The 22,857-nt window shown below is 40.0% G+C and overlaps 1 protein-coding gene across 5 annotated transcripts in view; it reads left to right on the top strand.

Annotated features, from left to right (window-relative positions):
• The window catches only part of TNNI3K (TNNI3 interacting kinase), a 351,063-nt gene that overhangs the window by 288,494 nt on the left and 39,712 nt on the right, over positions 1 to 22,857 (top strand). The window lies entirely within an intron of this gene.

The following is a 22,857-nucleotide window of genomic DNA, read 5'->3' as shown; positions in this document are numbered from 1 at the left end:
CCAAGGATCCAGCAGAGCCATGAATTTAACAGCCTGGAATTCTGTGGCTCTTTGGCTGCACATTAGAATCACCTGGGGGAACTTTGACACGTGCCAGCGCCCAGGACCAATTAAACCAAAATCCATGGCGATGTCACCCAGACATGGGAAGCTTTTAAAGTTTCCCAGTTGAGTCCAATATACATCCAAACATGAGAAACACTCTGGAAGAGAATGCTACAATCTAACCTTCCAGTCACTCTGATGCAACTGATAGGATAAACAAAGAGGAACCTGAGAGCCAAGGTGAAACAGCAGCTGCTACCAAAGGAGACTATTCTGAAGGCTGAGTGCCTGTGTGCGTGCATAGTTGCTTCAGTTGTGTCCGACTCTTTGTGATCCTATGGACTGTAGCCCGCCAGGCTCCTCTGTCCCTGGGAGGTTCTCCAGGCAAGAACACTTGAGTGGGTTGCCATGCCCTCCTCCAGGGGATCTTTCCCACCCAGGGATCGAACCTGCGTTTCCTGCAGCTCTTGCATTACAGGTGAGGATTCTTCACCGCTGAGCCACCACTAGTAAAACCTGAATGCCTGTGTGGTCTCTCCCAAAAGTCCTTGCAAGGTTCTAGCAACCTCTGATCTAAGAGACAGCCTAACTAATTAATTACAATCACACAAGGTATGATTTTTAGCCCAGCATGATTTTTTTCTTAAATAGCAATAAGGTTTGACCTGTATGCTGACTAATGTACATTCCCAATTTTGGGTTCCAGAGCCCTCAACAATATATTTTAAATGGTGCATTTATTTATTTATTTTTCAATTTTGGGGTTATAAAGTTTACAGTCTGTAGTTTTGTAATTCTTGATTAGGTGGGGGTTTTGGTTTTGTTTGTTTCCACATTTGTTTTTAATTATTATCTTCCATTATAAAATAAGTATCAAGGTGGGAAATTATGTCAGATATTTTCTCCACGGGTAATAGGCATTCATTAATTCCCAAAGAAACCCCAAACTGATGAAATCTGAGTTTAAGGAAGGCACTCCCGAAGTTCTGCCTTTTTAAAAATATTTTGTGTCTCTAGATATATTTGGAAAACTAAGCATGTGGCACTTGCTCCTCCCACAGGGTATGAAATCTCCCATCTTGTACATGGATTGCATCATGTAAATTTAGAAATGACAAAGTGATACACAACCTTTCAGATGTGAAAACCAATTAGTGTTTGTGTGGGGCTGGGCTCTGAGAATAGAATGCTATGACCTAGTTAGCTGTCCAGGAGAAGAAAAGCAGAGATACAGAGATTGGAACTGTGAAACAGATTCATTTGGAATTAATTTTTCACATTACAAAAGGGTCCATCAGAGGATTCCTTTAAATAGACAGCTTGCCTAGTGCACTTAGAATGCAATTCAATTTACAAAAGTTGAATATAAGGTATAAATTTTTAATTTACACATAGTTTTTCTAGAATGCAGCAATTGTATAAGATGATAGCACCACGAAACCTAGGAGGAATGAAAAAAAGAAGCAGTGAAGGGCTCATGTCCACTCACCGCTGTGGAGCAAGATGTTTATCCAGTAACAGCCATGGTTGGTGTCTCCTCCTCACTACTGAAGGGCAAATATGCCCGTTTTTAGTCTACCACTGCTCCTACATGCTTTTTTGTACTGAAAATTTCCCTCAAGCTCCTTAAATGTTCATTTTCTTTCAATCCCTTCTTCATCCCCAATTTCTCTCTCCTGCCAGCTCACCACAATCGTTTCAACCCATGGCCCCAGCTCTTTCTCTTTCTAAACTCTGCCTCTCTCTCTCTCTCTCTCTCTCTCTCTCTCTCTCTCTCTCTCTCTCTCTCTCTCTCTCTCTCTCTCACACACACACACACACACACACGAAACATTAGTCCCCAGTCCCTTTGTCCAAACTTGGGCTTCCTTTGTCATGCATGTCTCTAATTTCTCTCACTCCCATTCCAGCTTCTCCATGCCCTAATCTACTCAACCTTCTACTGCCAGCACAATCCTCCTTCTGTAGACCTCCAGCTTTATCACTACCCTACTTTAAAACCACCACCAATTCCACATGGCCTCTAAAATTACGTGAAGTCATGTCATCCTGAATCCAGAGTCCAAAATGACCAGTTAGACACATTTCCAGTTCTACCTCTCCCTGAACATCAGATGTTCCAGTAGTTCTAGACAATGATCCCATCACTTCTCAAAAAATAGTCTAGAGTTTTGGGAACTATAGGAAATATTTTTTTGTGTTTTGGTATTTTTAATATTTCCCAGTGACTAGGGAGGTACTACTGATGTTTAGTGGGCAGGGCAAGTGTTGAATTTCCTACAGTGCTTTAGAAAGCCCCCCAAAATAAAGAATTATCCTGCACAAAATGACAATATCCTGGTGACACACATTATAGACAGCTAGAAGTTCTACTGTTTCCCATGCACACCCTATGTTTAACTGTCAACTGATTCCCATATCCTAGTCTTTAAGCTTGACAGCTCCCCCTCCACCAAGTCTATAAGAATATGAATCAGCCATCAGTAGTATCTCAGTCAGCTTGATCACTATGTCATGTGAGAAGCTTTACTGAACCTAACTCCTTCCCACTCATGCCTTATAAATGGCCATGGCAGTTTGTGCCACTCAGTTCAGTTCAGTCGCTCAGTCATGTCCGACTCTTTGCGACCCCATGAATCGCAGCATGCCAGGCCTCCCTGTCCATCACCAACTCCCAGAGTTCACTCAGACTTACATCCATCGAGTCAGTGATGCCATCCAGCCATCTCATCCTCTGTTGTCCCCTTCCCCTTCTGCCCCCAATCCCTCCCAGCATCAGAGTCTTTTCCAATGAGTCAACTCTTCACATGAGGTGGCCAAAATACTGGAGTTTCAGCTTTAGCATCATTCCTTCCAAAGAAATCCCAGGGTTGATCTCCTTCAGAATGGACTGGTTGGATCTCCTTGCAGTCCAAGGGACTCTCAAGAGTCTTCTCCAACACCACAGTTCAAAAGCATCAATTTTTCGGTGCTCAGCCTTCTTCACAGTCCAACTCTCACATCCATACATGACCACAGGAAAAACCATAGCCTTGACTAGACAATGCATTTCTATATTGTCTTGTACAATGATTGTTGTTGTGCAGTTGCTCAGTCCTGTCTGACTCTTTACGACCCCATGGACTTCTGCATGCCAGCTTCCCTGACCTTCACTGTCTCCCAGAGTTTGCTCAAACTCATGTCCATTGAGTTGGTGATGCCATCCAACCATCTCATCCTCTGTTGTCCCCTTCTTCTCTTCTCCCCTTCTCCCAGCTCCTCACATCAGATGGCCAAAGTACTGGAGCTTCAGCATCAATCCTTGCAGTGAATATTCAGGGTTGGTTTCCTTTAAGATTGACTGGTTTCATCTCCTTGCTGTCCAAGGGACTCTCAAGAGTCTTCCCCAGCACCACAGTTTGAAAGAATGTATTATGACTATTTTTAATTTCCCGTTAGCTCATAATTACTTAAAGGCAGGATTTTTTTTTTCTGGTGCCTACAGTATCTCATTTATAGTAGAACTGTATGTGATGAATGTTAAATATTTTTAACTATAATAAATTAGAGGAATCATTAATTGGGTTATGAACACCATGCTTTGTGTTTCTCAAATTTGAGTACAACTGCAACACTCAGAGTTTTTGACCCTTACCTTCTTATCAAATTCAAACTTTTTTTTGTCCAAAAGTTACAAACCACCAGTTAATTCAAGCTTATTTCCATCCCATCCCCTCAATATTAGGGCAATAAATGTCTGCCTATTTCTTTTTAATAAACCAAAGAAGAACTGGGTGCTGGAAATGAGTGAAGAGAGAAGGAATTAACACTTTTATTCCCATTGTGTTTAAAAAGGGGAGATTTCTTTGAGTTGAGGTAGTTGGGAAAGGTTTCACTGAAGAGAGAGATGATGGAAATATAGTTCAGGTAAAAACAAAACAGGGTAAACAAATGTGAAATGATGACCATGAACTTTCTTTTCCTCTTTTCTAAAAAGAATAACCATCTCTTTCCTAATGACCTGTAATAATAGTTCTTTTACATAACAAGGGTCTATATTTAGATAGGTCTGTTTTCAGTTTGTCTGTTCTTTTCCATGGGGACATTTGTTTATCCCTGTGTCAGTTATATACAATTTTAATTACAATAGCATTATTAAATACTTGATATCTGATAAGGTACATCCCATCCTGACTATTCTTGATTATTCTTGACTTTTTCTCTTCCATATAAATTTTATAATCAGCTTGCATTTTTCTCAAAATCATAAGCTTTTGATTATAAGTATTTTAAATCTATAGATCAATTTGGGAAGATGTACATCTTTATGATATTGAGTCTCCATTGCACTGAACGTGATGTTTTTGCATTTATTTAGATATTCCTTAATATCTTTTAGTTAGGTTTTATAATCTTCACTGTGAGGTTCTTATACCTTTTGCCATATTAATTCATTGTTTTTGCTGAAATAATTTGAATTCATTGCTACCATATTACTTTATTCTCTCTAGGTTTTTTCCTCAATCTATCCTTTTCTTGTTTTCTTTTGGATTATTTGAATAGACACACTGGTTTTCTATTCCTTAGGGGGTATCCTAGAAACTTGAGCATATTAAACTTAATAAATTTTATGTTAATTTATTTTTCCTACTCTCAAAAAAAAAAGAGAGATCTTAGAGAATTTTAGTCTCATTCATTCCCTCCTGAATTACATATTTCTGTCCACTGTTTTATTTTCATCATGGTTTTTCTGATTCTGCCGTCTAAGTATTATTTTGGTTTTTACATAGCTATGATTTATTTAGATTTGCCTATATATACTCTTTCACTATTCATTATGCTTACATCTTACACCATCTTCCTAGATAATTTTCCTTTTTCTCAAACACATCTTTTAAAATTCTTTTAGCGTGACTCTGTTATTAATAGAAGTAAACATCTGAAAACACCTTTGTTTTCCCTGTCTCCTGAAAGATATTTTAGCAGATATAGGGTTTAAGGTGTTTAATTAATTTTCCCCTGCACCTTTAGGATGCGTTTCCACACCTTTGTTGCACCTGCTAAAATATCATCTGTGAACTTAATCATCATGTTTTTAATTTTTAATCTGGACTTTCTAATTGCTGTTAGAATTTTGTCTTTGGTATTGTACAGTTTAACTATGTTGTATATAGGTATGGATTTTTTTAAAATTTATCTTGCTTTGAACTTATTAGGTGTCTAGAATATGAAGATTGATATACTGTATAAATTCTGAATAACTCTTATTCACCACCTCTTATATGTCTTTACCCCATCTCCTTATTCTCTCTTTATGGAATTCTAATTAGATGTATTTTAGATCTTCTCACTCTGTTTTCCACATTCCTCACTCTTTTTTAAAATATTTTTTCCACCCTTTATTTTCTCTGTGCTGCTTTCTGGTAACTTCTTCAAATCTATCTAGTACCCTTGGTAGCTGGATCTAGCATGCTGCTCTCTTCATTGCAATTCTGATTCAATTCATTTCTAATATCTACTTCAATCCTAGAAATTGTATGCTTTTTTCAATTTGACTAGACTCTTTTGAAAATCCGTTTCTTCCACACACTTCTATTTTTTCACACACACTTATTTTATATTCTATCATATATCTGAATATCTTCTGTTTCTATATATGAAGTTTTTAGATATAAGTATGTAGCTTATTGTTTCTGATAATTTTTGCTCTTTATTTTGTCATGTAAACATCATGAGAGCATGAACTTCTCTCCTTTTTGATGCTGTATCTCCAGTACTTAGAACAAGGTCTGATAGGTGCTAAATACCTACTTGTGGAATTAATGAATGATCATGACAGATCTCACAATATTATTCCACTTCATCTTTAGAATTATCTTAATAAAGTTGGCCTCCTGGTTTCCATTTTCCAGATAAAACAAACTGAGACTCCAATGATTTAGGTAATTTGAATGAAACTGTATAGTGAGAAAATGGTAATTAATAGTTGAACCTGGGTCTGTCTGTAGTGTAATGTAGTGTTTCCATTACATCATGCTGTCTCTGAGGCTCTGCTTGGCCAACATGTTTGAACTATCTTTAAGAAGCAGAAACTTCTAACCTCTGGTTTGCACTTTGAGGATGATCAGCAGGGAGCTATCCAGAGTACTGAACTACCTCCCTCAGATGCTCTGCGAGCTTCAATGGCACACAGCACACTCTCAGTCCATGGCCAAGCCTTTGATTGAAGGAAAAATTTCCCTTCTCACTCTGACTACCTCTGATAATAGCCACTTTATCTCAGCTTATGTCTGCTCATAACAATCCTTTATAATCAGCTGCCTGCACTGATACATACCTAACCTGAACCAAACAAATTCCACATCTGCTGCCTCATTCACCAGCAGGTCATGGCCTAACCCTGCCCTCTATCTTCTTTAGTCATGTCTCTGGAAGCCAGCCCGACTCCCTGGCCACATTTTTAGTAGCAGCAAAAACTAATCGGAACATACGAAAAGATAAATTCCTTCCTTCTAAATATTTGGGGACCAGTTTTGAAGATAACTCTACTTCAATATGGTTTGTTTATTGAATTAAGTGCCTTGTAAAAACCAGATATTTTCTCTCATTATATGTATTCTCTATTACAGTAGTCAATTGAATTCACTATAAAAAAAAAAATCCTTTAGCTGACATTTTTGTGCAGTAAAAAACCTATTCAGAGGTGAGGGTTTCCATGAGTTTTTCAATCCTAGAAATGAAAAGAAATACTGCCCTTTCACTCGTAAATACAATGAAGGCCCAGAATCTTTTAGCTGATTCTACACATCAGTTGCAAGATTTATAAATTTAAGGAAATAATAAAAAGATAGCATCTTTGACTTTCTGAACTGTCTTTTACTTATTAAACATTGTGTGTACAAAAGAACTCAGTGTATATCAAACCATCTCAGTTCACCAGCATCTTCTGAGCTTGTATAAAGAGTTGCCTAACTCACTTGACTTAATTCTATGGGCCTTTCTCACATTGTCTGTATAATGACTAGAGTAAGAAGTTGCTTGCCTAATCTAGGTACGAGACAAGTTTTTTCCTCGGGATGGTTCTCACCTCTGGGATGTATAATTTTCGTGACACTCACTTGCTGAAGGTCAGATATCAAGCTCATTAAGGGTCTGTGCTGGCAAAATATAAAAGGCAAAGGAGAGCAGCTGGAATCTAAGCACGTGCCATGATGCCTGTCAGTTGCCTTTTATCTCTTTCTTTTTAAGCTCAAAACTGCCCATACATTTTTTCCTAATTAACAAAAGCAGAAAATTTCTTAATGTCATGGGGTATGGGGTTGAGAGAGGAAATATATAGCTATGCACGTTGATGTGAGGGTGTGAACACACTTGTTATACCTTCTCATTATGTCCTGAATGTCACCTAATAAGGGGGGGAAATTAAAGAAAGCGGAGAGGTCTTGCAGGAAGTTAAAACTGTTTCCATAAATGTCAAACAATAAGCACATCCAGTTGTTTATATTTACAGAAAATCTCCTCACCACAGCCCTAAGAGCCACACCCAGAAAACACTAGTGAAATAAAACAATTCCCAGATGAAAACATACACACACAAAATGAAAGATGGAAGACTTTAAATTGATTGCTGGTGTCCTCTGAATCTCTTGCTGCTGATATCCTACCATCGATCAAAAATGGAAACAGTCTGTTCTGAAACGTGCCAGATCTCAATGTAAGAACTTCCTTTCAGCTTCTGTGCACCTACAGCGGTTGTGTTCGTAGCTCTGTTCTAGTTGCCTTGCTCTTTAGCGCCACCTAGCATTCAGTTGACAAAGCACGGGTGAGGCCTCCGGCCTTCTGACTTGCTGTGCTGAAGAGGCTTAGAGATTTCACCAGAGGCATTCAGCTTTAAAGTTAGGAGCACGTGAAAAATGTCAGTCCTTCCCTTCAGTGCCTTGACTTTAAACCACCCATAGTTTGAAACAGCCTTTCTCCATAAAAAATGTAAAAACAAGAACATCAGACAAAATATTCTATTCCAAAGAGGAAGTGATGAAAAACAGGAAATTAATAAAAGTGAAGATATGAGAAGAGCCCTAGGTATGTCAAATTGGCATATAAGCTTTTTTTTTTTTTTTAATAAGCTTTAAGGACCTGAATTATTGTCAAGCATAAAAGATTTGCACGAAAAGAGTGAGGGAGTGACATATGTAGGTTACAACATATGCACTGAAGAGAGAAAGATGTAGCTCGCACCACGGCAACTCTGATGCTGTAATCTCATTTTCTTTTATCTCCTTCAGCAGTGCTAGTTAGCAACCTAAAATGGGTTCCCCCGTAACCCAAAGGGCGATCCAGAGTGCCTGTCCCTCTTCAAGCGTTTTGTAATACTAATTAACTAATTCCCAGCCACAGGAAGGGAACGTGTAAAGATTCGCCTGAGGCAAACTGCTAAATAAATGGTGACAGATTTCTCAGTTTTCAATTAGATGAAATGACATATTGGGACAGTGAACGGCCTGATTCCTAATGATAAGAGTTTTATGAGTTTTTCATTCCTGGAAATGAAGAGGAATGCTGGTCCTTCCTCCATTCGTAAACAAAAGGAGGGCCCAGACTCATCCTTGCCTTCACCAAAGCACACAGATCCTGTGATGTTTGTGCACGACCTGTAGTAAGACCTGGCCCCAAAAAGCTGCTTCTGAGACTGCTGCTGCTCTACTGAAATGTCTGACAGGACACAGCACAAGGGCCAAAGAGAAAAACCAGCCTAATTAAATCTGCACAGGCAGCTCTGTGCACTGTTCAGCTGCCCTGACTCCAGCTCCAGCCCCGCCCTGCTCCCTCCTGACTCCAGTGTTTGTGCTCTGAATCTCTTGCTCGCATGGCAACTGTTGCTATGTTTGCAGTAATAAGAAGTGCGTGATGCTGGTATCTCAGTAATGATTCAGATACAAGAGCAGTGATTTCTAAATAGACTTCTGAAGCAGCTCTTTCATTGACACTGCACAATTTAACAGGTTTAATTCCTCAGATTTTTTTTTTCTTTTCACCTTTACCTTCTTCCAGGTGGACTGAATCTAACCCTCATATAATGCAAAAATATCCTTCCTTCTGCTTGCCAGTATTTGAAACAGAAAATTTCTCACTAGAGAAAACATCTCACAAGTCATTGTTTCTTATTATCTCCTTGAAAACCATGAGATTGAGATTTTCTTAATATTTAGTTAAGCAGTTAACCTGAAAAAATCGTAACCTAGGAAAAGAAAAAGTTCCTATGTTAACCAAAGTGGAATGAAAAATATTTACCATTAATATTTGTGAAGCTTTTTCTGATGAGCTTAGTGAAATCACTCAGTCGTGTCCGACTCTGTGACCCCATGGACTGTAGCCTACCAGGCTCCTCTGTCCATGGGATTTTCCAGGCAATAGTACTGAAGTGGATTGCCATTTCCTTCTCCAGGGGATCTTCCCAACCCCAAGGATTGAACCCAGGTCTCCTGCATTGTAGACAGACGCTTTACCGTCTTTTAAAGACCTTAGATGCAAAGAAGTACCAAAAATGCACAAGTAGAATATATTTACCCTCTTAATCCTTTCACAAAGTGAAATGAAAGTGAAAGTTGCTCAATCATGTCTGACTCTTTGAGACCCCAAGGACTATACAGTCCATGGAATTCTCCAGACCAGAGTACTGGAGTGGGTAGCCTTTTCCTTCTCCAGGGGATCTTCCCAACCCAGGAATCGAACCCAGGTCTCCTACATTGCAGGTAAATTCTTTCCTAGCTGAGCCACAAGGGAAGAGACAGCAAAACAAAACAAAACAAAACAAAATTAAATCCTCTGTTTTTAGCCTTAATCAGGAATCTATTAGCCAACCTGTGTTAACAGCCCCCTACATGTCACTCGATGCTAATACAGCCTAGGCCCCAAGAGAGAGACGATGGAGATAAAGCCATGTGCACTGATAGCAGTGGTAACCTGGTCAAAAAAGCAAAAGAAGACACATTGTGTGCTTTGATCACTATGTTCCAGACACTGTTGTACATTTTTTTGTATGCCAGTCACATCACAACTCTTCTACAAGTTAGGAGTTATTTATCAGTATTCTACAAATGAGAAAACTGGAGCACAGAAAACATAAATGATCTTACCAGGGCTTTGCAACAAGTAAACAGCAGGGCCAAGACTGAGCCTAGATCAGCCTGACTCCAAGTCTTATGATCTTTTCACTACTTGCTGAGCTGCTGCAGTGTGAGACAGAGGGCTGCCCTCATACTAATCAGCTGTGTGGCATGGGCAAGTCCCTTCCTGCCCTGAGTTTCAGGATTCTCATCTATTCTAAGCATGTGAACTGGACCTTGCTAAGGTGTGGGCTACAGACCAGCAGCTTCAGCATCACCTAACTTGTAGACAGAAAATGAATAAGGTAATAGTGGCTTAAAGAGCATATTAGACCAGATGGATTTACTATATATAAATCAAATTCCATCTAAAAGCATCAGAATACACATTCTTTTTCAAGTACACATGGAACACTCTCCAGGAGAGATCTCATGCTGGACAAAATAAGTCTCTGTAGACTTAAGATTGAAATCATATCAGGCATCATTTCTGACTATAACATACGATGCTAGAAATCAACTACAAGAGAAAACAAACAAAAAAATACCACATGGAGGTTAAACAGTATGCTACTAAATAACCAATGCAGCACTGAAGAAATCAAAAAGCAAATAAAAAATACATGGAGACAAATTTAAATGGAAATACAATGATCTCTGGGACACAGCTAATTCTTAGAGAATTGCAAATCAAAACTATAGTGAGATATCACCTGGTACCTGTCAGAATGGCTATTATCCAAAAATCCACAAACCGTAAATGCTGGAGGGGGGCATGGAGAGAAGGGAGCCCTGCTACACTGTTGGTGGGAATGTAGATTTATGTGGCCACTATGGGTTTCCCAGGTGGCTCAGTGGTAAAGAATCCGACTGAAAATGCAGGAGATGTGGGTTTGATCCCTGAGTCAGGAAGATACCCTGGAGGAGGAAATGGCAACCGACTCCAGTATTCTTGCCTGCAAAATCCCATGGACAGAGGAGCCTGGAGGGCTACAGTCCAGGGGGTCACAAAAGAGTTGGACATGACGTAGCAACTAAACAACAACTATGGAAAATAATACAGAGGTTCTTCAGAAAATTAAGAGTAGAACTACCACACAGTTTGGCATTTTCACTTCTGAGTATTTACCTGAAGAAAACAAAGGCACTAATTCAAAAAGGTATATGCACCTCTGTGTTAATTGCAGCGTTATATACAACAGCCAATATGTGGAACCAACCTAAATGTCCACTGATGAATAGATAAAGAAGACAAGGTATATACACACAATGGCATGTTACTCAGTCATCCAAAAACAAAATGTAATCTTGCCATTTACAATACCAAGAATGGATCCTGGAGGGTATTGTGCTAAGTGACATTAAGTCTGACAGAGTAAGACAAATGCTGCATTATGTCCCTTTTATATGGAATTGAGAAAAACAACACAAAACAAAACGAAAATACAGATACAGAGGACAGAGGTATGGTTTTAGAAGGGAGGGGCTGGGAGGTGGGCAAAGTTATTGAATAAGATTAAGAGGTACAAGGTTCTAGCTATAAAATAAATAAGTCACAGGGATATAATATACATCCTGAAGAATGTGGTCAATAATATTATAATAACTTTGGATGGGGACAGGTGGTTACTAGACTTACCAAGGTGATCATTTTGTAATGTATGCAAAATGCCAAATCATATGTAGTATACCTGGAAGTAGCATAATATTGTATGTCAATTATATTTCAATGAAAGAAAAAGAAACAGGGCTGATAGGAAAATATTATAGACAGAGAAGTATCCAAGTGTATAGTCCCTTGAGCTCATGTTATCCCTTAAAATGATCAACTCTATAGAAGGATCCTATGCTTTTCCTCTCTGAATATTTAAAAGAAAAATGAAACAGGGAATATCTGGGGGACTACTTAAGGATGAAACTTCCCCTCTCTGACCTGAGAAAAGGCTTTGTTTGAAAGAGAAAGTATCCCCTCTGACCTGAGAAAGGTTTTGTTTGAAAGGGAAACTGTCTGGAGCTGACCACTATCTTGGCCCTAGGAAGATGGCCCTTTCCTAAGCTTCCACACGGGGAAAGAGAAAAGTCTCAGAACGCACCAGATTTGTCTCTCCTCAAAATGGCGTCTGGATAACGTATAGGAAGTAGGAAGGACAAGAGGTGATATTCTTCCTTGTCTACTCAATGCATCACTGGTTACCTAATACCTAGTTAGTTAGCTTTCTGCTCACACTGATGTATCAAACAGGAACGCTCTCAACTGAAGATAACAGAAAACTCAGTGATAGTCATTTAATAAAACGGGTTCATTTTTCACACATAGCAAGAAGTCTGAAAGGAGATTGTTATGGGAAACGATACTGCTGCTTGACGGGCCTTCAAAGACCCAGGTTACTTTTTTTCTCCTTCATCATCTTCAGCACATTGACCTGTCTTTTTCATATTTGTGGCTCCTTGGTCACAAAATGACTGCAGCAGCTCCAGGTATCATGCCTTCATTTGGGGAGCTAGCTTGTACCAGCATGTTTCTCTGTTCTATACGCTTTTAGCAGGAAATGAAAAGCCTTCCGAATATTGAGAGTTAGTTCATGGTGAGAATCTGGCCCAGCACAGGTGTCAGGTGGAGGAGACGCTCAGGAGGAAGAGGATGATTTGCTGACAATGGAAGTGGAAGCTGTGTGCTAGGCTAGAAAAGGGCAAGCATTTTAGAGCCAGAGATACCTGTGTCAAATCTCAGTTCTGCCTCCTAAACCTGGGCTTGGGTTTACCAAAAGAGTTACCTTGCCTGGTTTTTGCAAGGATAGGAGAAGATACTACAAAACATTTTATATCATCCATGCGAAGTTTGTGTTGTTTTAAACTAAGATAATTGTTCACTTTCATAGTTCTACCCAGAGATGGATAAACCTTTCTGTGGCTGAGAAGAGAAAGCCTGTGTTTGCCAGGAATTCAGAATTCTAATTCAAGCACCCTCTTCTCCCTTTTATCACTTATTCTCTTTGAGATAGTAGAACAGTTCTTTTTCTCATTAAATAGCAGCTTTACCCATAAATTTCTCATAGCTTTTCTTCTCCTTCTACACTACGTGTTTGTCAAATTCAACAGGGTTGACCATTTCCTAGTCAAGTTGCCATTTGGATTAAAGTCAAGTTTTCTGAATGTTTTCTAGCCAACAGCTATTTACGTGAAATGACAGAAATAAGGATTTCAATTTTTCTTTCTTTGAAATCCCTGAAAAGAAAACTGTAGTTAATTGTAAATGTGCCTGCTAAACACTAGAGTACTACATGAAAATGGAGAAGATTTAAAATGCTTTAAAAACAACACATCTAAATATACTGTTTCTACGCAAATGAGCATTTTTCTTTCTATATTAAAAAAAATCTTATTGTTCAGGGCAAGATGAGACTTATACTTTTTTTTCTTCAATAATATTTCACCAAATAAACATAGAGAAATACAATTATGGAATTATAAAATAAGTAAAACAAAAATTGATGACAAAACACTGTGTCAAAAAGTTGGTTGTTTTTGATGAACATTAAGGAATAGAGTGCTTGACTGTGAAAGATACATGTGAACTACTCTCTGATACTGAGTGGTCTGAATTTCATTTTTTTAAACAATGCTTCTGCTGTTTGTTTATTTGACTATTTACCTTCTTTTTTAAATCGTGGGCAGTTAGAGTTTAGATACCACTTATAAAAGTTTAGCTGCATTATTGTCCTCCAGATTTTTTACTTCCCGAGATCTTTAGCACAAAGGGCGATAAATTCTCATCCATTTCTTATAGCTGACTGCAAGGAGAAAGGAGAAATAATTGAAATATTATCAGGTTTCTTGTATTGTTTTTCAGTTGCTGACCACTAAATTAGGCCAGCACCTTAAAGTATAATTTGTCCTGAGGTATAAAGATCTATGTGTTACATTTGTTTAAATGCCTCTTTATCTTAGAGAAACAGATAAAGATGCTTAAATAGTGTACCAGGTTTAATTGAATATGGCTAGAATTGGAAAATTCATGGAATTATTGTTATTCACAAATATGTGTTGGGCTCCTATTAGGTACACAGAACTACATCTGGTCCTATCTGGAGAACCTCCAGTATTTTGACAGCTAGATTTGTATACAGACGCTTGGCAAATTGAATACATTATCATTTGTTCTTTCCCCCCTCATTGTCTTTCCCTTTTTTCTTTATTTAAAGGATCAACAATATTTTACACATAGACTAAAAGAACCCAGTGCATGTGTCAAGTTCCCTTATTTCTCTAGCCTCTTCATTTATGGGGCTTGACTCTATTACTCTTTGTCTAGGTATTCCATTGGAGATGCATTCATCTAGCATTTATTAAGCATCTGCTATGCGCCAGATTCTGTAATGGACATTGCAGAAGAAAAGACAGGTAACATATCTTACTAGTCCTGAGAGAATTCAGTCTAATGATGAGGTCAGAGAAACAAATAGGAAGATAAGTACTGAACCAGGTATAGGATGCCCTGGGAGTCTGGGAAGGGTCAGAGGAGGTTTCCTGAAGCTAACGCTATTGAACTTGAGTTTGGAGGAATCAGTCAAGCAGAGGAGGGAAGAAAATGCGTACTAGGGAAAGGAAGAGGTAGGGACAAAAGTAGCTGTGTGATGCATTTGGAAAATAGCTCAGAGTTGGGTGTGACTATAGCAGAAGAGATACATGGAGAGTTAAATTGAGCAGAAATAGAAATATGAACATTGAGACAGAGAAGTTCATTATCCAAGGAATATTGGAAGGAAGAGAACAGCTTTCCTTTGTGTAGCTTTACTTTCAGTCACTAAGACCTCAGACTCTTCATCCAGACAGTGAGCATATACGGCTTTGGGAGGGACTGGATACAGCAACCAGCAGTCTTCATTGAGATTTCACTGGAGCATGTCTTTAAATTCCAAGTGACTCTGAATGAACATGATTTCAGTAGCTGTGTGTAGAATAGGTCATTGGAAAGACTCAGGTGGGTAGAGAAAATGTGCTGATACAGATGCTATATGAGTGACATAGACACAGTAAAGTGGCACCATGAACCCAAGAGTGGCCCCTGGGACTATACAAACCAGTCAGCACTGCAGGAGTGGCTCTTGGCACTCAGCTAGTCCTGTATTGATGACACCACACACATGATCATCTGTTTGTGAGTAAGTAAGTAAGTGAAGTTGCTCAGTCGTGTCCAACTCTTTGTGACCCCGTGGACTGTAGCCTACCAGGCTCCTCTGTCCATGGGATTTTCCAGGCAATAGTACTGGAGTGGATTGCCATTTCCTTCTCCAGCAGATCTTCCCGACCCAGGGATCGAACCCAGGTCTCCTGCATTGTAGGCAGACATTTTACCGTCTGAGCCACCAAGGAAGCCTGGCTGTCTCCTTAAATGGTGAGGAATGGGAAATGACGATGCAAGGATCCAGGTATCATGATTTAAAAAAAAAGAGAGAGAAATTAACTTACCCAAAGGTTCCATAGCTTGTAGTTTTCTCATCTCCACATTGAAAAGTGGATGATGAAACTGAGACCTACTGAGTTAGCTGCCCAGCGTCTCAGCCATATGCCTTAGTCCTCTTTATATGCCTCTCTACTCCCACACTACTTCCATCTGCCTTCATCCTTTCAGTGCCTAGAATAGCACCTGGCACATGGTAGTTCCTCATCAAAAGTTCATTGAGTGAAAGAACCAACACCTACCACTGAGAGTGCTATTTATACTGTTCTGTGTTCCCTGTTGGGAGCTTCATACTATGTCCTTCAAAATGGGCATTTCGCTGCAGCAGGCCTCACTCCACATGGAAAACTTTTCTCTTCACAAGCCTTATGACTGGGCAGACTGCAAGAGCCCAGAGTCAGCCTTTCCTGCCTCTCATCCAGGAAGATGGCTCACCGTGGAGCACCATAGATGACTTTGCCATCTTATAATCATTACTCATGACAAGACACCAGAAGCAGGAAAGACTCTTGACTCTAAAGTTGATGCTAGTTTGGGACGGTTAACACTGGCTTTGCCAAAGGATTTTGTTGTTAGACCAACTCACCACACAGGTTGCTGTATCAGTATGGTTTGACTGGCCTGAGATCACAGCAGAGGTGCCTGAAATGAGGAACTGGATCTAGAAAGAGAGTTGGCGTGACCCTTGGCAGGGCCCCATATGCTTTTCCATGTACTCAGCCAACATTTATTGAGCACTTATAATGGGTTTTGGGAACCTACTTGACTAATGCCCCATCCCTTCTGTCAGTGAACAGAAAATTTTAATCCAATGCATTGAGTACTCTTGTCAGAGTGAGTCCATGGAAAGGTGGAGACGCAGGGGCCCTGAGGACCTGTGAATCTGACAGAGACTCTCTGACAACATTCCCTTGGGAGAAGAGCTTTGTTCAGTAGGCACGTGCCTCTTCCACACCCTCCACATCTGCAGAGAATTTTGCATTCTCACTGCAAGAGTAATTCCTTTTCTGTCCCTCCTTCTTCTTTTCTTCCCGCTTTTTTTCCTAAACCAAACCTAAGCAAGTCTACATTATCCAGAGGCAGCTGGTGCTACAATGTGGGGATGTTAAATGTTTAACATCTTGTCACTTGCAAAACTGATGGAGTCATCCTTTTTGTTTCAGAGTTTCGTGTGTAGAGGTTGAAAAGCTAGATTGATGAGCATTACCAGAGAGAAATATTTTTTAGGAAGTAAGTGAAGCTGATGACACGTTACTTTACAGTTTAGTGAAATTCAGCAAATCTAATTCTATTATCCTGTCAAAGTCTCACAAAAGGGAGACCTGAAAGCATATTTAAGATGAATCTTTAAAGATTTCAGAAACCACACCACATCTGCAAAACTCAGATGCATCTGGTGCTGACAGACCTTTGTTTTTTTATAGACTAAAGGGAGTAAATAATCTTCCAGCAACTAATTAAGTTTAAATAAAGTTATCTTGGTGACACAGCGCCTGCCTCTTTTCCCTTGAAAAAGATATTCAAGCAGTAAACCATAACCACGTCTTTTTTTAATTCAAAGGCTTTTCAAAGTTTACATGGCCAGATTTACCCAGGCACACCAAAATAGAAGTTTCCTTTCTGAATCAGAGAACAGAGTACTGCAAAGCAGATTTTATAGAGCACATAAAACCAGACCATTTAGGTCCCTGTTGTATTTTCACAATCAAGTATAAGATATGGTCTAATACATGCATTCTTGCCAAAATGTCAGGAGTGAGTGTTTTAAAGCATTTATTCACAACTCTTTTTTTTTTAAGGTTCACTGGTTGACAAAATGAAAGGGCTTATCACACTTTTGACAATTGGTGTGATTGTGTGTGTACCTGTACTGAAATGTTCATTATTCATTTTTAGTAGAAAGTGCTTTTTTTCCTCTCTCTGCTATTTAATAATCTATCATTAAAGAAGGAAATTCTCGACGGAATTTATTGAAAACTTACTATGGACTACTGTAACATTCCTAGCTGACTTATATATGTATGTTCACGGTGAATGACAAAGCTGATCCAAACAGGATATATGCCCTGAGACAGTGAGTAGGGAAGCTGGGGTTGACCTCAGCTGTTCTGACGTCCCAAAGCTCATGTGTGTTCTTTCCAGGGATAGCGTAAGAAATTCCCTTTGAAACTCATGATGAAAACAAGGTTGAGGCCATGGTTTTAAATGTGAGAGGGGTGTCCCAGGTTGAGTTGTGTCCCCAAAAAAGATATGTTGAAATCTTAACCCTCAGTACCTCAGAATGTGATCTTATTTAGAAATAGGATTGTTGCAGATGTAATAATTTAGGATGGGGTCATACTGGAGTGGGGTGGGCCCTTAATACAAAATGAGTTGTGTTGGTATAAGAAGGGGAGAGACACACACAGGGAAATGCCATGTGGGGACATCAAGACAGAGATGGTGGCATCTACAAGCTGGAACTCTGAGAAGTGCCAGCAGTCACCAGAGGCTGGACACAGGCATGAGAGTTTTCAGGAGCAACCAATGCTGCCAACACCTTGATTTTGGACTTATAGCCTCCAGAACTGTGAGAAAACTAATTTCTGTTGTTTTAAGCTGTTAGTTTGTAGAATTTTGTTACAGGGCCCTAGGACCCTAACACAAGGGATAACAGAGATTTGCCAGCCTAAGATTTGATGTTAGGCTGATGCACTGCCTGAGAAGTAATAGTCACTCATTTCCCCTTCATCACTTGTGGTTGTACAGAAAACCCACCCCTAACCCAGGATGAGATTTGAAATACATCATTTTGGTGACTTCTCAGAAAACAAAAATATATGACTAATTGAAACTGTGGTTAAATTATAACATTTTATAATGTCCATGCATGTCCCAAGGCTTCCCAGATGGCTCAGTGGTAAAGAATCCACCTGCCAATGCAGGAGACGTGGGTTTGATCCCTGGGTGGGAAAGATACCCTGGAGTAGGAAGTGGCAACCCACTCCAGTAGTCTTGCCTGGGAAATCCCATGGACAGAGGAACCTGGGGGGCTACAGTCCATGAGGTGGCAAAGTCTGAGTGACTGAGCACGCATGCACACATGTCTCAAGGACACTGGGAGTGGATGTGTTTTAGCTGAAGTTTTACTGGTGTCTCTCTGATGGTTGCTGTTGGCAACCCATCCTAAAAGTGAAGGCCTAATTAGGGCAGGAGTCAAGAAAAGATTGCAGGTAATTGAGGTCAAACGCAACCGAGGTCGGGCAGGTGACTGACATCCGATGTAGCCAAACTAAGGGGATCAAGGTTTGAGGCGGGCAGAGACAACAGGTGAGGACTAGAGACTGAACACTGATGGAAATCATTAAAAGCTGGCTCTGACAAGGACATCCAAGCTAAGTCAAACAGTAAATAAGACAGAATCTAAGGTAAGTTCTGAGGTTTACATCTTCAGAAATGTAGCCTCTCTCAACTGGCTTTTTCCTTAGTCTGGAGATCTTTGGTTGTTAAAAGGACTCTGCCCCTACCTATGCCAGCCTAGTGCTCCACGCAGCCAGTTTACCTCCCTCGTTCCCTTGCAATGCTGAGTATCAGATTCAGTTGAGAAGGAGGAATTTGCCTTCTGTGGAAAATGTGAATGGAGTATACAAGTATCGATGTCCTGAGGAGCCTCATGAAGATGAAGGAGAGATTATCCACCTACTTCCTGATGAAGTCATCCTCTGGGCATCTCTGAGCCAGAACTAGGCTGAGATTGTGGACTTCAAGTGCAAATCATCTGTATCTATACTTTTTTTTTTTTTTTTGACTGATGATACCTTCGCTATTTCAAGATTTTTTAAAAATCTGCCCATTTCTGTTTGTTTTAAACTTTCCCATTATTGAGAAACAAATTAGTGAGTTTAAGACTAGTCAGTGAATGCTGCTGTCCACTCATTCATTCAGGCTTTCCTGGTGGCTCAGACAGCAAAGAATCTGCCTGCAATGTGGGAGAGCTGGGACAGGAAGATCCCCTGGAGGAGGGCATGGCAACCCACTCCAGTATTCTTGCCTGGAGAATCCCAATGGACAGAGGAGCCTGGCGTGCTTTGCAAAGAATCAGACACGACAGAGGACTAAGCACACACACATACATACACACTCATTCATTCACGGTTTTGGTTGAGCGAATTTAATGGAATGGGAGAGGGTTCCTAACTTCCAGATAAGTTGATAAATGCTGGTTCCTGACTTAAGATGATAACAGTTTGGTCAGAAAGGCATTATCAAATCCATAAACTGCAATGCAGTAAGTGCCTATAATCAAGACAGCAAATCCTTCCACTATGGGGATCTGTGTGAGGGAAACCATAGGAAAGTTTGTTGGGGGTGGAGCCTCTATGAGGCTGGAAGCTGCTGGGTAGAGAAGTAGACCTGGTCTGGGCTGGGGACCTGAGCCTTGGGGCCTCAGCAGTAGGTGGCATGGTCAGCCGTGTTTTATAGGAAGATCATTTCCACAGTTCTGCTGCAGCCTAGATGGGGGAAGGGATTGCCTAGTGGCAGAAGAAATTAGCTATAATATTGTCAGAAACAGACTTTAGTTAAACTTGATGGGTTTTAAAGAAGAAAGATAAGACTTGGGGAGTATTATAGGTTACAAATAGAATGGTACTTTTTTTTTTTTTTAATAAAAGATGGTGTTACTAATTCAAGCATTTTATTTCTCCAGTAGTTTAATAATGGATATGTGCTCTCCATATCTATACTCTTTCCCCAGTTGTTATTATGACAGGTTAAGGCAGCTTATCGGAGAAGGCGATGGCACCCCACTCCAGTGTTCTTGCCTGGAAAATCCCATGGATGGAGGAGCCTGGTAGGTTGCCGTCTATGGGGTCGCACAGAGCCAGACACGACTGAAGCAACTTAGCAGCAGCAGCAGCAAGGCAGCTTATTCCTGGAATTTTCCAGTGTTAGAATATCCTTAGATGATATGTCCTTACTGACAATTCACACAAATGATAGCAGTAATTGTTAACCACACAACGGGCAATATTTTCTTTAGCATCCTCTCTCCAAATGTGACAGAAGCCCAAAAGAAATATTTGTAGTGCATGTTCTCATAAACAGAATTAAAGGAAACACCGATAACAATTCAAATCAAAACAGAAACACCATCGTCCCTGGCTCTGCTGATTTAGATTATTCATAGCATGTCCCCATTTCAGCACATGGGATTCATTATAATGTGTCACAGGACTCATTCTCAACACCTGTGGGCACTTTTCATGTGAATCTATAGAGGTAATTCTTTTAAAGGAGGTTAACATTTTTTTTGCCAACTAAGGTCCGTCTAAGTCAAGGCTGTGGTTTTTCCAGTGGTCATGTATGGATGTGAGAGTTGGACTGTGAAGAAGGCTGAGCACCGAAAAATTGATGCTTTTGAACTGTGGTGTTGGAGAAGACTCTTGAGAGTCCCTTGGACTGCAAGGAGATCCAGCCAGTCCATTCTGAAGGAGATCAGCCCTGGGATTTCTTTGGAAGGAATGATGCTAAAGCTGAAAGTCCAGTACTTTGGCCCCCTCATGCGAAGAGTTGACTCATTGGAAAAGACTCTGATGCTGGGAGGAATTGGGGGCAGGAGAAGGGGGCGACAGAGGATGAGATGGCTGGATGGCATCACTGACTTGATGGATGTGAGTCTGAGTGAACTCTGGGAGTTGGTGATGGACAGGGAGGCCTGGCGTGCTGCGATTCATGGGGTTGCAAAGAGTCGGACACGACTGAGCAACTGAACTGAACTGAACTGAATAATATTAATCCCATTTTACAGATGGGAATAAAAGCAACTGGCTTATATTTGTTCTGATCAGATAGTAAATCAATTCTTCCTTAATGTTCATTAGAATTTTCACTCCATTCAATTTCAAACTAAGCTCCTTCCCTAAGGCACTCAATTAGTATCAAGAATTTTCTGGCATTTCCTCACTGATACTCATATAAGTTAAGCCCATATATGAGCAAAGCACTGGGTTAGTGATACAGACCTGCCAGGAAGTGATGAGTGGGTCAGTGAGCCAGCCTGCAGAAAGTAGTTTAGGATCAATGTAGGGAGTAGCCTTTAATAAAAATAGTTAGCAATGGTGACATTTATGGAGGGCTCCATATGTGTGGACTCTGGGTTGAGCATTATATGTGATCTGTTGCTTATAACTAACACCTTGATTAGACTCCATGTTTTATTTTTATTTTTTTTAATTTTATTTTATTTTTAAACTTTACAATATTGTATTGGTTCTGCCATATATCGAAATGAATCTGCCACAGGCATACACGTGTTCCCCATCCTGAACCCTCCTCACTCCTCCCTCCCCATACCATCCCTCTGGGTCGTCCCAGTGCACCAGCCCCAAGCATCCAGTATCGTGCATCGAGCCTGGACTGGCAACTCATTTCATATATGATATTATACATATTTCAGTGCCATTCTCCCAAATCATCTCACCCTCCCCTTTACAAAGGAGGCAAGAATATACAATGGATTAAAGACAATCTCTTTAACAAGTGGTGCTGGGAAAACTGGTCAACCACTTGTAAAAGAATGAAACTAGAACACTTTCTAACACCATACACAAAAATTAACTCAAAATGGATTAAAGATCTAAACATAAGACCAGAAACTATAAAAACTCCTAGAGGAGAACACAGGCAAAACACTCTCCGACATACATCACAGCATGATCCTCTATGACCCACCTCCCAGAATATTGGAAATAAAAGCAAAAATAAACAAATGGGACCTAATTAAACTTAAAAGGTTCTGCACAACAAAGGAAACTATAAGCAAGGTGAAAAGACAGACTTCAGAATAAACTCCATGTTTTAAATGAGGAAATGGAGGCTCAGAGAGTGACTTGTGTATGGAATACAGCTACTAAGCAGAAAAAGGATTTGAGATTAGACCATTTGAAGCCAGAGTTCATGGTCTCAATCACTAAGCCCATAGTTCTCAAATTTTAGTATTCATCAGAATCACCTGAAAGGCTTCTTAAAGCACAGATTGCTGGGCTGTCTCCCAGAGTTTATGCTTGGATAGGTATGATGTGGTGTCAAAATTTTGCATTTCTAACCATTTCCTGGGGATGCTGAGGATGATGATCCAGATTCCACACTTTGAAGAACCACTGCTTTAACCAATGCTTATAAGCATCTTTGACTTTTTATAGCACATAGTGGGAAGCCATTCAAAGTGTTTGGACAAGTCATGACCTGGCCAGAGTTCTGCTTTTAAAAGATTAATCTGGCAGCTAT

The sequence above is a fragment of the Bos javanicus genome, chromosome 3 (assembly GCF_032452875.1).
Source record: "Bos javanicus breed banteng chromosome 3, ARS-OSU_banteng_1.0, whole genome shotgun sequence".
NCBI classification, from domain to species: domain Eukaryota; kingdom Metazoa; phylum Chordata; class Mammalia; order Artiodactyla; family Bovidae; genus Bos; species Bos javanicus.
The sequence above is the reverse complement of the archived record's forward strand: the minus strand, read 5'-3'. Positions and strand labels throughout refer to the sequence as shown.